This window comes from Acanthopagrus latus, unplaced genomic scaffold (genome assembly GCF_904848185.1).
Source record: "Acanthopagrus latus isolate v.2019 unplaced genomic scaffold, fAcaLat1.1, whole genome shotgun sequence".
NCBI classification, from domain to species: Eukaryota; Metazoa; Chordata; class Actinopteri; order Spariformes; family Sparidae; genus Acanthopagrus; species Acanthopagrus latus.
Genome location: NW_023504055.1, coordinates 48536 through 65723, shown reverse-complemented (window position 1 = coordinate 65723; position 17188 = coordinate 48536).

Sequence of the window (17188 nt, the reverse complement as noted above, 5' to 3'; positions counted from 1 at the left end):
AGCCACAGACTGCGGAGGATACACCGTGGACACTCTACCCACCGAACAGGCCGGGCGCGCCGGTGCCGGGGAGACCGTAACAGCTTCACCTCGGGGGACACGTTCATAGTAAGGCTTTAATAAATTAACATGGCACAGCCGAGTACCCTTTCTACGATCGGGCGTAGCAATGATGTAGTTACAGTCAGACGTTCTCTTTTTTATTTCATAAGGACCGGCATATTTCGCCTGAAACGGAGAGTTGGTGATCGGAAGTAGCGCCAAAACCCGGTCCCCTTCACTGAACACACGCTGCTCAGCCCACCGGTCATACAAGGTTTTCATTTTGCCTTGTGCCGAAACCAAATTTTTCTTGGCCAATAACCCTGCAGCATACAATCTATGGCGGAAGCCATTGACATAATCAACCAGATTTCCCGGCGGGTCGCATCCTTCCACTGTTCATACAGTAGGTTTAAAGGGCTGCGTACTGTGTGTCCGAACACTAGATTGTTAGGGCTAAACCCTGTGCTCTCTTAGGTCACTTCTCTCACTGCCAAGAGTAACCAGGGAAGCCCCTCCTCCCAGTCTCTACCCATCTGCACACAGTAAGATCTTAACAGTGATTTTAAGGACTGATGAAAAAGCTCCAGGGCCCCCTGACTTTGAGCGTGATATGCAGACGCTTTATTGTGTTTTACACGCAACTGTCACAGTACCTGCGCAAACAAGTGAGAGGTGAAATTCGAGCCTTGGTCACTTTGGATAATCTTCGGGATACCGAATATAGCAATGAACTGCGTCAGGGCGTGCACAATGGAACGCGCTATGATCGTGCGTAAAGGATATGCTGCTGGATAACGGGTGGTTTGGCACATGACCGTGAGCAAATAGGCTGCCCCCGACCTAGAACGCGGCAACGGCCCAACACAGTCGATGATAAGATGTTCAAACGGCTGTCCAACCGCAGCGATTGGGAGCAGAAGAGCTGGCTTAATTACTTGATTAGGTTTTCCCGCGAGCTGACAGACGTGGCAAGTTTTAATGTACTCTGCCACATCTCTCTTTAACCTAGGCCAGAAAAAAAATCGTAAAATTCGGTCATATGTTTTTCTCACCCCCCAGTGTCCAGACTCATCATGGGCCCACTTCAACACCGTCTCACGGAGCCTGGAAGGCACGACAACTTGAAGGACGGGGTCCCCAACAAACTCATCCCCATGCGGCACCCACTTCCTCATCAGCAGCCCCTTAAGCAGAAAATAACAATGAGAATCATTCTTGACCTCATGTGCGGGCAATGCCACGTCAAACAGCCCATTCAGGGACGCATCTGCACGCTGCTCACTCTCTAGTTCCTCCTGCGTGACCGAGAGAGAGAGATCAAACAGGGAGAAACACAACCCCTCTGCTTCCTCACTTCATGCTCAGGCACTGCTGGAGGTGAATTTTGGGCCATGGAACGTGTCACAGTGCACGCCGTAAACACTAAAGGGAAACTAACGGCATCATTATCGGGCTGCTCCCTCATCAGCGGAACGGAAGAAACCACCGGCGGCGGCGACGCGCCACCCCACACACGCTCACCTGCAGCACCATACCCTACGATCAGAGTGACCCCCTCAACAGGCAGCGCAGGCCTCACACCAAGTGTTAACTCGCCCTGGAAAAGATCAGAGTGTAATACAACGTTGTGGAGCGGAACCTGTAACACCTTCATTTCAATGCCCATGATAGGCACCCAAGAACCTGTGTGACTCTCATTTGAAAAGGGTAACACTGAAGCTTGAATGAAGGAATCAAAAGCCGCCGTGTCTCTCAGTATTTTAACCGGCACCTTCAAACTGTTCCCCACGAGAGAAACATAACCATCAGAAATAAACGGCAGAAAAACTGCAGGCACGGACTCACTCTGATCCGTCACACTCACTGCTGGCCCACTAGGCAGAGAGACGGTGCAACAGGCACCCTTTGGTTGCCCCGCGGAACTCCCCTGGGAAGTCCTTGCCTTAAGCGCGTAACAGTCGGCTCTGAAATGCCCCTTCTTATGACAATAACTACACGTTTTCTCAAAACCTCTCCCATTACGTTCTTTAGGGTCAGTTTTACCAAAACGACCCACATAACTCCCCAGAGTCCCTTCAGGACGCTCTCCAAAATTGTCTTTAAAATTTCAATGAGTGCCACCATGGACGCGCCACTCACCAAAGGAGCGTTTATGCGTTAGCACATAATCATCTGCCAGTGAAGCCGCCTCAGTCACACTTTTTACTTTGAGGTCAGTGATGTGTTGCGCAATACTGTCAGGTATTGAATTTTTAAATTGCTCCAACACAATTAACTCTGACAGATCCTCAAACGTCTCCACCTTTAATGCGGAACACCAACGCACAAAATGACCGGTCAGGTCTCGAGCAAACTCGAGATGCGTCTGCTTCTCCATTCTCTTCCATGTACGAAAGCGTTGGCGATAAGCCTCCGGAACAAGCTCATACGCTTTTAACACCACTGACATCACCCGTTCATATTCTTTTCCATCTGACACTGACAGAGCGGAATACACTTCCTGCGCCTTGCCCGTCAGTGCGCACTGGAGCATCACTGTGCGGGCTGCATCAGGCCACCTCCTGGCCTCGGCAACTCGCTCAAACAAAGAGAAGAAAGCCTCCGGCTCTTTCTCATTAAATTTAGGCAACAACCGAAGATTTCCCAACACATCAAAACATTCAGATGACTCCGGCGGTGGTGACAAACCAACAGATTCATCCACCATTTTACCACTCTTAATCAACTCCAGCCTACTCTTCTGCAGAGACAGCTTCGCCTGCTCCATCTCACAACGCATTTTCTCAATGGCTATTTGTTTTTCAATTTCAGTCCTCTGCTTTACCTTATCATGCATCCAATTGCAATCGTAACATTTCTTTTTGTTGTTCGAAAGTTAAATTCGATGCTGCCAGAGGTGGCAGATGTCTAGACTCCTCATCCAACACCCCCATATCAGCCATATTAGCCTTTAAAATACTCCTTGCTGCGTCTTTCAGCCGCTTATCCCCTACCTCAATTTGATAGTGGTCTGCGATCTTCAACAGCTGCTCCCTTGTGCATTTATCCAATAACGCCTCCGAAGGAGCTTTAACAAAGTCAGCCACTTCCGCCATATCCACCAAAATGATGCAAACACCGGAACACTCACAATTGCTGCTACTAACCAGGTAAACCAAAACTAAAAAAAGAAAAAATATATAATAGCCGAGACACCCCAACCCCTCACTACCTAACCACCACAATGCTTCCAACAACCTCACCTAGTCTTCGTCGGCTTGCCGAACTCGAAGCATCACCATCCCCAGAATATCACATCTGACCTCAAATGGCCAGCTGCAATAAACCAAGTTTAGCGCACCCCCTCATCAGGATTACCGACAAAAACAAAAAAGGAAAAATAACAAAGTGGCAAGATCTGCTCGCCCGCCGGCTAAGCTGATCAGGGTGCTCGAACAAAACACAAAAATATTGTTTTAACCTGTACCAGCCAGTATAAGCAAAGTGCTCCAAAGCAAACAAACTACATCCCATAATCTTACCCATACGATTCAGCACAAAACGTGGCGAACAACACACACACTCGCGGCTTCGCGGTTCCCACGCTACACTATAGTAACACCAGCGGCGCAATTCCATTCATAAACTTTCCCGAATTCATTCACAAATCTGAGCATCTAGCCAGTGCGTAAAGACGACGAGCCCCCCATTTTGTCATGACCCGGCTCGAGGCAGGACAAATACGATGAAGCGTACGGGTAGGATAAGAAATTAATAGTTTTATTCACCATAAGAAGATCTCAAAGCAAAAATAAGCAACCAAAAGAACACAAAGAAACCACGAGGCCCTGAGACGGAGCTGCGCCCAGCTCCACCACTGGAACGGAGTGGCGAAGAGAGAGAGCAACCGGAAGAGGCCGAAACCCTCTTGTAGCTGTCAGGTTCAAACACCTAAAACATTCGTAAAAACAAAGACTAGACAGAGAAAAAACGACAATTAGACATTAGTTTTACTTGCAAGGAGAACAGAGTGTGCGTACTGCTTCACGCTCCAAACTGCTCTGCATCACTCTGTGTTCTCCTATCTTTTATTTCCTCAGGGTGGTTACAGAAAGGTCATGGTGGTTACTCTTGCACAACTTTTTCTTCAACACATGCATCTGCTAATATGGTCTTTCTTTTTAAAGTAGGACATAGTCAAGGTTCTTCTTATCTAGTTATGAAGCAACTGCAAAGTGAAGTCGTGTTCAGCCTTGGTAGCAGGTGTGTAATTTCTTTATGCAGACAAGAAGCTGGCTCAGCAATGGTTACTCTTTGCAAAACACAGAATAAGCGAGTGATAATATGTACAGTGATTCCAACATTTCCCTCCTGTTTATCATGAGCTTATTCTTAGTCTCATATTCACCAACACAACCTCTTCATAAAAGATTTTCAGTTGCAGGATCATTTTCAAGAACGTAAGCACATTTACACTCAGAGGAAAATTGTTACATCGTTCAGTCATAGTTCTGTAGATCAAGAAATAAATCACTTTATTCTTCATCAGTATCGTGTTCGTCTTCTTCATCGTCAGTTTCTAACAGGGGATACATATGTGAAACTTTAGCTTCCATGGGTGCAATAGCTGTGGTAATGAGACGATTCAATAATGCACGAAGACAAGGTATACAACAACATCCACACAAGGTAAGTATCGCTGCAAACACAGCTACAGAAATCAGAATTGATGAAATTAAGGTTTTGTATTTGCCAAACATCTCCATCCAGCTGTCCCACATCGTGGTGTCCACGCCAGAGTGCTCCTTCATCTTGGCGCTGAGTGAATGCAGCCCCTCGATCGCTTTCGTCAGGCTTCCATTAGCCGCAGTGTTATTGGGGATAAAGGTGCAGCACTGCTCTCTGAACATTGCGCACACACCCCCTTTCTCTGCCAACAGCATGTCGAGGGCTATCCTGTTCTGAAAAGCCATTAGTGATGTAGCAGCCAGTTGTTCATGTACAGCATCAAAACCATACTTAGTCCAATTACTCAATTTTTGTACGTTGTAATGGATGTAGTTAATCCTGTCTACGTTTTTATTGATCGTGCACCACCAACAGATTGAAGATTCAAAACCTGATACAACTTGATCGACCAGTTTATACTCGTCCGGAACTCCTCGTGGCACCCCAATAGCATCGATGTATGTTGGATCCCCTTGATCCTGCCACACCATGGTACTCCTTTTGCTTCGACTCAGGAAGGATTCACGTTGTATCAGGATGATCAATTGCACCTCAGGATCTGGAAAGATTGAGACTGGAAACAACAGTGTGACTAAAGCACATAAACCTGTCACATTTCTAGGAAGTCTATCAAAGAGTCTGTTATCTCCGCACCACCACCAGATATCACTACGGGATAACGGCTTAAAGCTTTTATTCACAGCAAGAACAGTCTGACACCGTATTGTGACATTGGTTATGGGAGTGCCTTTCCCTGTCATGTTGATACAAGTGAAATTTCCGGCAGCCACTTGTTTCAGGAAGATTGGCTTCTTTAAAGTTTCCTTCACTAGAGGATGCACTTCATCCCATACACTACAATTAGCAGATGGATTCGTTTGACTCATAACATTGACGACACAGGCAGCTGGCATAGTTGAGGGTATCACTCTCAGAATTGGTCTCGGGCCCATACACACTATGCAGTTTTGGTTCGTCACATTTGCTGCTTGTTCAGCTATCAGTAACCAATTGTTACTCTGCCCTGATACTCCGGTGGATACTCTAAACCAATCATCTGCCGTCTCTGGTGGTGGAGAAGCAATAATTCCCAATTTTACTCCAGCTGGGCTCACTAGGGGTTCGGTAGGTGAAGTTGAATTTTTAGTGCACTTAATTTCACATAAGCTAAAAAGGAAGTTTGGATCCTTTCCACCGCTCCACCCCCATAATAAAAACAACCAACAATCTTTACCTGTGTGACGTGGTGGAAGTAAAGCTGGGGGGTGTTAAAGTGTTGCCCATAGTGAGGTTTACCGTTAAAATCAGCTCGCCTCCAGCGAATGGACCACTCATTTTTATAATCCGACGGTGATGTTTGGCCCATGCCGTGGCGGTGTAGCCGGACCAGTCGTATCCCGGTGGGTCTGCCACCAGGGTGCTCCATCTGGTGTTCAGCTGGTCATTAGTAATGTAAAAGTGGTTATAGTCTCTGGCTGAATACCCTTGCTTACTTAAAGTTTGGGTGTTTATAGTTACCGTTGTAATCTGGTTTGCCGGCAAATACATTTCTGGGATAGTTAGGTGCATTCTTGTCTGATCTGGTCCGCATTCCGTGGTTTTAGTTGAACGCCTAGTGCGGTTCTTTTTAGGTTTGTAAATAACAGAGGTACCGTTTACTCCTGTGGTAGGGGGTTCTTTCAGCATATACCACATAAACGCCGCCCATGCTGTAAACAATATTGTAAGAGTGATGCAACGGCCTGCATCTTTCATTATGTTTTTCATGTTGTCTGCTTAGGGGTCTTCTAAATCTCCGGTGGCTTTGTAATTGCTTCACTGACTTTCGGGTCCACCCAGAATCTATACTCCTGAGTCGGCCCTATTATCAGACTTTAGCTCACCTTTGTTGTTAGGCTCCTTAGCAGAGATTATTTTCTTACAATGATTCAAATGTATCCAGGTGGATCTTTCTGCGATTTTAACAGCAGTTGGCGTTGTCAACAGTACCTGGTACGGCCCTTCCCACTTGGGCGAATGCCAATGTTTCCTTTTAACCCTTTAAGCGCCAAAGTCGCAAAATTGCGACAAGCAACATTGCTGAATAAAACAGGCTGTATCTATAAATGTGGTGCCAAATCTTGTTACTACTTTTCACCAGGAGATGGCGGACATATGTGGCTGTAATCTGAGCAGCATTTGTGGGCGTGGTTCTATTCAAAGTTTTAGAGTAAAAAGAGTTTGTAAAATAAACTCCAGCGCAGAGACGCGGCGGCGTAGCAGTGGTAGTCAGTGGTAGTAGTGTTGAGCGTAGCGAGAGCAGAGCAGAGCGAAAGAGTGTTTTTTCATTTACTCACGATGCCGAGAGGTCAGTTTACGGTCGACGAAGTACTTCGTCAGGTACTGGCTGACTCCGATTCCGAGGAGGAAGACGTGCAGTTGTCCAGTGAGGCAGAAACTGACGTTAGTAGTGACGGCGAGTCCGCACGCCATAGTCCACAATCAGCACATGCTATAGCGGATGCTTCACCTCAGCGTGGCCGAGGTGGAAGCATTCTGCGAACGCCAAGCAGGGGACGTGGTCGAGGTGGCAGGGGGGCTCATAACACCGCAAATATGGGTGAATGTAGTGGAGATGAAAACAGCCGCGGTTGTCGTGGCAGACGCGGGAGAAGCCGCGGGAAAAAACACACCGCTAATGGCAGCGGAGGTGGCGTTCACCGCCGCACCGTAAATCACGGCGGCGATGATGATGATGATGATGATGATGATGATGGCTGGCAGTTCTTGAGAGAAGAGGAAGAATATCAAAAGTGGATCAGAAATTTTGATGAGCCTGTTGGTTATTGTGGAGGCGATCTGACAAATTCTGAGCCCATTGATTTCATCTCTCTTTTTCTGAATGATGAATTCTGGAGCCTCATCACCAATGAAACAAACAGATATGCCCACCAGTTCTTTGAAAGGGAAATTTTGAAACCAAACTCCAGATTTCATGACTGGTATGATGTGACTGTCCCTGAAATGAAAGCTTTCATGTCACTTCACTTGTGCATGGGGCTTGTGGAAAAATCTGAAATTGAGGACTACTGGGCAGGTTTTTGGCCAACTTACACACCTGGCTTTGGCAAAGTGATGGCAAGAAACAGATTTGAAAACATTCTTTCTTTCCTTCACTTTGTAAATAATGATGACCGCATTGAGAGGGGCCAGCCAGGTCATGATAGACTCTTCAAAGTGCGTCCCATAATTGATTTGATCATTCCTCGTTTTGCTGCTGTGTATGGCCCACTCAAGGAACTTTCCTTGGATGAAATGACCATTGCATTCAGGGGAAGGTCAACATTGAAACTGTACAACCCCAAAAAACCTGACAAATATGGCTATAAAGCATTTGTCTTGAGTGAGGCCAGCTCAGGTTATGTATTGGAGTGGTGCATCTACAGTGGCAAAAATACAAGCGATGAGGACAATTTAGGGGCAACACACCATATTGTCCGTCAGCTGCTTGCCCAGCACACTGGGAAAGGGCATGAGGTGTACATGGACAGCTACTACACATCACCAGCCTTAGCTAGTGAGTTAGCTGCTAAAGAAACTGGAGTGTGCGGGACAGTGAACTGCAACAGGAGAGGGATGCCAAAGGGGCTGAAACCAGCCCAGTTGCCTCTGAGAAGGGGAGATGACCCAGTGTTCATGCGGCATGATAAACTGCTGGCTTGTGCTTGGCATGACACAAAGCGTCTCACTCTGCTGTCCACCATTCATGGCAACACAGTCACCCAAAAACGGATCCGGACAAAGGAAAATGTGACTGGGTTCCGTCAAATTTTGAAACCAGTGTGTGTGGACAGTTACAACTCCTTCATGGGCCTTCAATGCAGCAGGGAGAAATGCCACAGAGGCTCACTGAAAGACACTGGCTCTGCAACACAGACGAACGTCCAGATTGTGTTGTCTGTTCAGATCGCACCCGGCCGAAAGGCCGTCGACAGACACAGTTCAGGTGCCGTCAGTGTGGAGTAGGTCTTTGTGCTGTGGATTGCAATGAAAGATACCACACACTGAAAAACTACAAGCAGTGCCATCTTGATCATTGAAGGTCTAATACGATTCCATATAGCCGCCGACCAGTGCTAAAAGATTATACAAATTGGATCAGTGAATTTATTTTTATCCCAAATTTCGTTTCATACTAAATATATTTCACATTGACTGTTGACAGTATTCCCTTATCTCAAACCGATCTCAAACTACAGCCTTTTGAAGTCTCTATAAGAAAATTGACATTTTCCAATATGGCCGCCACCTGTTGATGTCACAATATGCAAATTAGATGACAATTTACTTCCAGCCCAAATTTTGCTTCAAACTGAAGATATTCCTTCTTCCTTACAGTATGCCCTTATCTCAAACCACTTTCAAACTGCAGCCTTTTGAAATCTTGAAAACAAAAATGGATGTTTTCCATGGCCGCCACCTGGTGATGTCACAATAATCAAATTAGATGACAAATCTACTTCCATCCCAAATTTTGGTTCATACTGAAGATATTTCTCATTTACAGTATGCCTTTATCTCAAACCACTTTAAAGTTATAGCCTTTTGAGACCTTGATATCAAAATTGAACATTTTCCAATATGGCCGCCACCTTGTGACGTCATAATATGCAAATTAGATGAATAATTTCATTCCCATCACAGACTTTGAGTCATACTGAACAAATTTCTCATTGACAGTATACCTTTATCTCAAACTACTTTCAAGTTATAGCCTTTTGAAATCTTGATAGCAAAATTGTATATTTTCTTGAAAAAACTCCGGCGCCTAAAGGGTTAACGCTCCTGATTAACACCCAGTCTCCGGGCTCCACTAACTGGCTGTCCTGTTGGGATAAAGGATGATCACCATCAGGGATTGGTTCAGCTTTTTTTCTTTTTTCAAACATTTGTCTCATGTAGTCAGCCAAGGTCATATCTTCCTCAGTTTCCCACTGATTCTTAAAATAAGGTAACTTATAAGGTCTTCCAAAGAGTGTTTCGTACGGTGTCAATCCCTCTGAACTAGTTATATTTATATATAACTTTACTAAATCGAGACACTGTGTCCACGGTCGCCCTGTTTCTTCCATACAGTTTTTTAATCTATTTTTTATTGTCCCATTCATTCTTTCTACCAGCCCTGCACTCTGTGGATGGTACGCACAATGATTTTTTAAATCGATATGAAACATTATCCCTATCTTTTTTATCATCTGGTTTACGAAATGCGAGCCATTATCACTGTAGATTTTTTCTGGTATACCATATCGCGGTATTATGTCTTTACACAAAGCTTTTGCTACTGTTAATGCATCTGGATTTTTTGTTGGAAATAATTCTATCCATTTTGAGAATGAGTCTATCATGACTAGACAAAATTTCTTTCACTCACTTTGATTTAATTCTATAAAATCCATGTGTATCGCCTGAAAGGGATACTGAGGCTTTGGAAATTGCCCTCTTTTAGGTCTTAAATTACCCTGTGGATTGTGTTTAGCGCATGTCAGGCACGCCCTACAAAAATTTTTAGAGTAATTATTAAATCCATAGGTTGTATATTGTCTATGTACCTGTCCTACCATCCCTCCTGTTGAGACATGTGTCGAACCATGGCTCAAAATTGCTGCCCATTTGTACAAGTTTTTTGGTAGGATAGGTTTGTTTTCTGGTCATTTATCTATCCCTTCTTTAAGTTGTGCCCCCTGTTTTATCCAGTAATCTTGTTCTGATTTGGGGCTTTGTTGTTGCATCTGCTGTAGTATGTCGACTTTGATGTCCTGATCTATGTCTAAATTGAGAACTTCAATTTTACCTTCTGCTGCAGCTTTAGCTGTTTTGTCTGTGAAAGCATTCCCTAATGACACTGTATCTCTGCCATTAGTATGTGCTGCACATTTACATATTGCAAGTCTCTTAGGTAGTTGTACTGCTTTTAATAACTCCATTAGTAACTCAGCGTGTGTTACTGGTTTACCCGTCGAGGTTACCATACCCCTATTCTGCCAATACTGAGCAAATGTATGCACCGTAGCAAAAGCATATTGGCTGTCAGTGTAGATAGTGACCTCTTTGTCTGTCATCAGTTTACAGGCTTCGGTTAGAGCTATCAGTTCTGCTGCTTGAGCAGAATATTTTGGTGATAATTTCCCTGCTCTAAGCACCACTGTGCTGCTCACAACGGCATATCCTGTCAATGTTTTTCCAAAATCATTCTTTTTAGACGACCCATCAACAAATAAGGTTTCCCCTCGTGTCAGTGGTTGATCCTGTAGATCCTGTCTGCTTTTTGCGCTTGCCTGCGCTATTTCCTGACAATCATGAGTTTCACCATCATCTGGTAATGGTAGTAATGTAGCAGGGTTTAATGTAGTGCAGCGCTCAACGGTCAAATGTGGTTGCGACAGCAATGTGGTTATACAAGATAAATGTCTAGCAGGTGACAAAAACGTCATATTTGTCTGCAATAACAATACTGAAATCGCATTAGGTACTTTTAAGGTTAATTTGTGGAATAATACAATTGCCGCGCTAGTTTCAACCGCTAAGGATGCTGCCACTACTGCTCTGACACAATGTGGAAGTGCGCATGCAACACTATCTAATTTAGTGGAGAAATAAGCTACAGGCTTCAGCTTGTCACCATATTGCTGTGTTAAGACTGAGGTCATGAAATGGCCTTTGCAGTCCACCATCTGTACAAAAGGCTTTGAGTAATCTGGCAAAGCTAACACTGTACTTGAAACTAGTGCTTGTTTGATATCACAAAACGCTTTCTCAGCTTCCTCTGTCCACTGTATTGCCTCAGACATTTTCTTTGGTTCCTCATATATTAATCTGGACATAGGGTTAACTATTTCTGCATAATTCGGTATCCACGATCTGCAGTAATTAGTAAGCCCTAAAAATGACATCATTTGCTTTTTTGTTAATGGTTTTGGAGCTTGTAACACAGCTGCTTTTCTACTGTCAACTATTGTTCTGCCTCCTGCACTAAGATTGTGCCCTAAGTATTTTACTTGAGCTTTACACAGTTGGAGTTTATTTTTGCTGACCTTATGACCCTCTTTTGCTAGATGATGTAATAATGCCAACGTGTCTATTTTGCAGGTTTCTTCATCTGGAGAGGCCAATAATACGTCATCTACGTATAAGAGAATTTGACTCTTCTTTGGAGGTTCAAAGGTTGACATACTAGCTGTCATAGCTTGGGAGAAGATAGTAGGGCTTTCACAATACCCTTGAGGTGATCTAGTATAAGTGTATCTTTGTCCTCCATAAGTAAAAGCAAACCAAAATTGGCTGTCTTTATGCACTGGGATAGAAAAGAATGCATTACTAATATCTACTACAGTGAACACTTTTGCATCAGGTCGTAAAGAATTTAACAGTGTGTGTGGATCTGGTACACACGGAGCTCTCTGTATTACTGCATTATTTACTGCTTGTAAATCTTGTACCATTCTCCAGCCTACTGAGGGTGGTTGTTTCTTTACAAGGAATATTGGTGTGTTACAGGGTGAATCAGCACATGGTATGATTACTCCTGCTTTCTTCAGATCATCAATCACGGGCTTAATACCAGCTAGAGCATCTGGTTTTAAAGGATATTGTCTTATACACGGACGATATTCTGTTTTTGGTCTAATTATCACCGGGTTTGCTTTTTTCAGAAGCCCCACGTCTGCTGATCCTTTTGACCACAGACCGGGGGGCACTTCCTTTAAAAATCTTCCTCTTCTGAGGTTAGCATGATATTTCACATGGTCCCTTCATCCATGTGCACATTTCCTTTCATTAACACTGTCCAAAACAAAGCTTTCCTACTTAAGCCAGTGTTCTCACTGTACCAAGTGTTTACGCTTGTGGGGACCCAGTCTTTAGCTAGTTCTCCTCTCTTTACCATCTGGCCTAGATCTTTCCACCGTAGGTGCGGACTCTTTAATAGCGAAATGTGCAGTGGTAAGTACATCCTGTTTAGCTGGTCTGTTTCACAGGTCCCTGTGACGCCTGCTGCAACAGTATCTTCCACATCAGTGTATAGGTAGTTTATCGTTACTTTCGTGGGTGAAATCTTTTGCAATTGATCAAAGTACCCGGCATCGGGACCTGGGGTATTTTTGTACCACAATGTCGCGTGTAAATCATCAACTGCCATGGCATCTCGCACTGTTCTGACTGCACGTCTAGCTTCATCCATAAGGGCTTGTCCTACTACTCGAGGTTCTACATTGGGCACATCTAGAGTGTAATAGATATGTGGTTCTCCTGTCCCTTGTACAACATAAGTGTCACTCTTCATGAGTTGCTTTCTTCTCTGTACTTCAATGTTACCTCCTGGTGTAGGAATTAATGCTAATCCTAGCATCAACAGTCCATCTCTCCCTAACAGGTTGACTGGACATTCTGGAAAGGTTAGTACTAACAACTGTCCTGACGTGCCGTCTGGGTGTGGGTCACGGATCCAAACTGGATCCGTTTCTTTTGACAACGTTAAGCTGCCTTCTGCTGATCTTACTGCCACATAATTTCCACTGTACCTACAGTTAGGTATTATCTCTTTACATGCAGTCCTGCATGCTCCAGTATCACATAGAAATGTTATCAATTTGCCATTCACTATCAAATCGACTTCTGGTCTGGCACTTTCTACTGACAGTAAATCTTGCAAGTTCAACATGGGCTCCGGGTCTCCTACATCATCACTGCTATCGACACCCTTGCCCTGGCTCAGTCATGCTGACTGCTGTGTGCAATATCTGGCTGAGTGTCCTTCTTTTCCGCATGCCCAGCATTCTCGACCTTGATAGTGATTATCCCAGTTTCTGCCTCTGCCTCTTCCTCGATCTCTGAATCCTCCTCTGCCTCGAAAACCTCTTCCTCTAAATCCTCCTCTTCCTGGTCTATCCTGGAAATACACTTCCTGCTCATCATCTTGATAAAATGTATCAGCTGAAGTTTTCTTTCCCTTCTTGTCCTTAGTCACTTTTTCTGCGTGTAACGTGTGGTTTACATATTCCTCTAGGCTGCCTGTGGATAATCCTATGTAATGCTTAGTGACCCAGCCGCGGATAGCATCTTTTGACCCTGCATGAAGGGCATTTTTTAGCTGTTGCTGATAAGGCCCCGTTGCCTCACCGTTATCGACTAACCCACTATGAGTCTTGAATGCTGTGGTCAGTCTGATGCGATAATCTTCAAATGTCTCATCATCTTTCTGCTTAACTCTCCCTATTTCAGTGTAATTTGCTCTTTTCTTGTACTTTGTCTTTACTCTGTCCCCTAAGTCTCTGACCCTGTTTGATAATTCCTGGTTATCTTGACTCAGGACAGTACCGCCTGCCCCGATCGGGTTCCAATCGCCGCGTACTGCATACCAATCAGACCCTAAAGCAGTCATCCAAATCTGCTGCGTTTCCTGACCATTCAAATGGTAAGATTTTCTCGCATTTTCCATATCTTCTATAAACTGTTCCACGTCCTCTTTATGAGAGGCTATTCCTGCCACCGCTTTTTTGACATCCTCCATTGTCCAAGTTCTATAAACTAAAATAGTTGGAGGCTGATTGGGTGCTACATTAGGATTAGCCACTTGTATCATCGGATACGTCTCTGCATCACCTATTCCTATCGCTTTTGGTGGCTTAGGGGATAATACTTTCCCTAATACGTTGGACCAGTTGCCGACTGACCCTTTTGACCTGGTATTTAGTGTATTTGAAGGGAGCGCACCAGCCCCTTGCTCGTCTGGGTTATATGGAGGGGGTGAAGACGCTACCTCTGATAAGTCAGGGTACAGTTGTGCTACAGGGGATTGTTCTGGGACTGGTGCTGCGCTTGCCTGAGCTACGGGTACTTGTTCTGCTGATGGAACTACAGATGCTTGTTCTGGCACTGGCGCTACGCCTGTCTGTGGGCTCCTACCTACTGGCCCTGTTTCATTATCTTCTGATCTGCAGTACATACTGCTTTTCTCATCTTTTTTCCCTTTTTCTTTTTGTTTCTGTTTTCCTTGTTTTTCTCCTTCTTCTCTTCTTTTTGCTACCTCCAGCCAAAATTTGGTATCTTCAAATCCTTCCTTGGTCATTTTCTTTTCGTTTTGTCGCGTTTTGTTCTTTATTGCTTTTTGTAATTCGAGTATTTTCTGACTACTTAGCTTGCCCCTAAATCCGTAGTCTTTTATCCATTTATCGAGATGTTTTATTTTTTCTGGATCTAACTTCTCTATGTACTTCCAGTCTTTTATTTCCAACGACTCCCTTATTTCTGATTTACTGTTGCTTTTCCCCATTTTGAATTCTTTTTTTTTTTTTTTTGGACCAGTTGTCAACTCTTAGGGAGTTCTAAAACTGGTATTTTTATATTGTGTTGGGGTGACTAAAAAATCCTGTTGAGGTAATTCTCGCTTCAACTTTTTCAAGTGGAGAATTCTTGCCTGTGCTTCCTCAACAGTCAGTCACTTTCTCTCCCAACACTTTGGTATGGATTGTGATATCTATTTGATATCAAAATCCCATTTGCATCTCACAACATTCACTCACGGGTTTTTCAGTAGTTGCAGAGCTTTTCACCTGCTCGCGGACCTTTAAGTAGTTGCGGGACTCCGCCGTCCCCTCTTATTTTTCGCGGAATTTAAGCAACTCACAGGACTCCGTTGCCCTTTTGCGGACTTTAAGTGATTGCAGGACTCCGCCGTCCTACCCTAATTAATTTTTATCGCAGAATTTAAGCAATCCACAGGACTCCGTCGCCCTATCTTCACCTGCCAGGGTCTAGAATATCCAGGGTTTGTTCTGTACTTCTCTGTAGCAGTATCTTTCAACCCGTTTCATTCACACACCATTCATTTTTCAATCAAGAACATACTCACTCGCCTATTGTCCTTTCCGCTCTGCCCTCGGATTTTCCGTCAGCCGTTGGATCCCCACTGGTGGGCCGACTCAGTCCTTTCAAAAGGTTTTCAGAGGCTCACTAGGAGCCTGCCGTGGCCACGGTCTTCCTGAATCATACCGACACGCAGGAATCCTCAGGCGTGTTGGAATCCGGCTCGAAGGACCAAGTAAATGTCAGGTTCAAACACCTAAAACATTCGTAAAAACAAAGACTAGACAGAGAAAAAACGACAATCAGGCGATTAGTTTTACTTGCAAGGAGAACAGAGTGTGCGTACTGCTTCACGCTCCAAACTGCTCTGCATCACTCTGTGTTCTCCTATCTGTTATTTCCTCAGGGTGGTTACAGAAAGGTCATGGTGGTTACTCTTGCACAACTTTTTCTTCAACACATGCATCTGCTAATATGGTCTTTCTTTTTAAAGTAGGACATAGTCAAGGTTCTTCTTATCTAGTTATGAAGCAGCTGCAAAGTGAAGTCGTGTTCAGCCTTGGTAGCAGGTGTGTAATTTCTTTATGCAGACAAGAAGCTGACTCAGCAACGGTTACTCTTTGCAAAACACAGAATAAGCGAGTGATAATATGTACAGTGATTCCAACAGTAGCCTACTGGCCAGGCCCACACAGGTGACAAAGCACCAACCACCAGCGACCTGCAAACAGACACAGATACAAGGGAAGACAGGACAACCACGCAAACATCCAACAGGCACACTCTTTAAAAGAGACTCTCATACGGTGTACATTTTAGGAGATCCTCAGGACCAGGCTTCAGCGTCAGACCTCAGTTAAAAAGGTATAAGGTCTCAGGAGAAGCTCTGTCACACTCGCACCAAACAGCCACATGAAAAATAGTCATCAGACCAAAAGGCCTGAGAAAAAAAAAACTTGTCACACTGAACTGCCTCAGGATGAAAATTGTCACACTGAACGCATCAGTAACTAAGTTGTTACTCTGAATGGTATCAGGAAAAAAAGTATCACATTGAACAGTATCAGGAAAAAAAATTGTCAGACTGAACAGCATCAGAAACTAAATTGTCACACTGAACGGCATCAGGAATAAATTGTCAGACTGATCATGGAAAAAAAAGGTCACACTGAACGGTATCAGCACAAAAGTTCTCACACCGCACATCATTTTGCAGGGTCTCATTTACAGCTCCGCATGTATTGTGCTTCTTTGCGAATTTACGTGCAAGTTAATTAATCTATAGTTGTATCATAAAGCCTGGTTGGCACATGCACAAACATAAACGGGAGTTCCCCCTCCGTGAAACAGCGAGCGGAGCTGTTCAGTGCTGAAGTGATGCGACTCTGACTGTGTACCAGGGAAAGCCGAGGAAGAATGTCTGCATCCTGAGCACCTGCACAGGTGTGGGCACCTTTAGTGGGGCTGTGTAATGCCTGCCAATGTAATAATGCCCGCAAACGCAATAAACCACAAAGGTAGCATTTAATGTAATAAACCCACAAATGCAATACATTTTCCACAAACGTAATAGCCACTGTCTACTAGAAACGTA